General features: G+C 43.7%; 1 pseudogene; it reads right to left on the bottom strand.

Moving 5' to 3' along the window:
• Nucleotides 1-315: 315 nt before the first annotated feature.
• Nucleotides 316-1,083, bottom strand: LOC129137464 (large ribosomal subunit protein uL23-like; annotated as a pseudogene).
• Nucleotides 1,084-1,487: the final 404 nt, after the last annotated feature.

The raw sequence follows: 1,487 nt of genomic DNA, 5'->3' as shown, positions 1-1,487 counted from the left end.
TCCTGGTTTTCTGCTTCTACATATAAATTCTAGAATGAGCTTGCAGTGAAAATCATTCTGAGATTTTACTGGAATTACATTAAGTCTATAGATCAATTTGAAGAAATCAGAAAAATTCCTTATAATATGAATCTTCCAATTTATGGTTTTGGTATTTTTCTCCATTTATTTAGCTATCTTTAATTTTTTTGGAAAATTACTTTGTAGTTTTCAGTGTAGAGGTCTTGTATGTCTTTCATTGTAATAATTTCTAGTTTTTTTTTTGGAGGAAGGCAAAAAGATATATATATTTAGAGTTAGCCAGCCGGACTCAGTTTAGATGATCCCAACTTTGTTGGCAACATCCAAAGCATCGTAATCAGAAGCCAGTCGAACATGTGCCTTCTTCTCTCCGTCAGGCTGAATCAGAGTGATGACCTTGGCCACATCAGTGTCATAGAGCTTCTTCACAACCTGTTCGATCTGGTGCTTGCTGGCTTTAACATCCACAATGAACACAAGTGTGTTCTTTTTTTTTTTTTTTTTTTTGAGAGGGAGTCTCGTTCTGTCGCCAGACTGGAGTGCAGTGGCACGATCTCAGCTCACTGCAACCTCCGCCTCTCCAGGGTTCAAGCGATTCTCCTGCCTCTACCTCCCAAGTAGCTGGGACTACAGGCACATGCCACCACGCCCAGCTAATTTTTGTATTTTTAGTAGCGACGGAGTTTCACCATGTTGGCCAGATGGTCTCAATCTCTTGACCTCGTGATCCGCCCGCCTCAGCCTCCCATAGTGCTGGGATTACAGGCGTGAACCAACGCGCCCAGACGTTGTCTTCTATCTTCTTCATGGCAAACTTAGTAGCCAGTAGAAACTTGATGATAACATAGTGGTCAAGCTTGTTCTCCTGGGGTGCTCTTCTGAGGATATCTGGGCTGCCTCTGGAGTAGCAGCGTCTTGGCCACGGGAAGATGGGTGATATGCGGATCTTCTTTTTTTTGTGGCTGTGGACACCTTTCAGCACTGCCTTCTTGTCCTTCAAAGCCTTTGATTTGGCTTCAGCTTTAGGGGGGCAGGAGCTTCCTTCTTTGCCTTTGGTGCCATCTTGTGAAAAGGGTCTATTTCGAGATTTTTCATCATTTATTCTATCATATAGCATTTTAAGTTTTTAGTTAAAATATTTCTTTTTTTTTTTTTTTTTTTGAGACAAAGTCTCGCTCTTGTCCCCCAGTCTGGAGTGCAATGTCGCGATCTCGGCTCACTGCAACCTCTGCCTCCCAGGTTCAAGCGATTCTCCTGCCTCAGCCTCCCGAGTACCTGGGATTACAGGTGCACACCACCATACCCAGCTAATTTTTTGTATTTTAAGTAGAGCTGGGGTTTCACCATGTTGGCAAGGCTGGTCTCGAACTCCTGACCTCAGGTGATCTGCCCATCTCGGCCCCCCAAAGTGCTGGGATTACAGGCATGAGCCACCATGTCCTGCCAATTGTTTCATTTTTTAATGC

Source organism: Pan troglodytes, chromosome 18 (assembly GCF_028858775.2).
Source record: "Pan troglodytes isolate AG18354 chromosome 18, NHGRI_mPanTro3-v2.0_pri, whole genome shotgun sequence".
Classification (NCBI taxonomy): domain Eukaryota; kingdom Metazoa; phylum Chordata; class Mammalia; order Primates; family Hominidae; genus Pan; species Pan troglodytes.
Note: the sequence above shows the minus strand (reverse complement) of the source record. Positions and strands in the feature narration are given on the sequence as shown.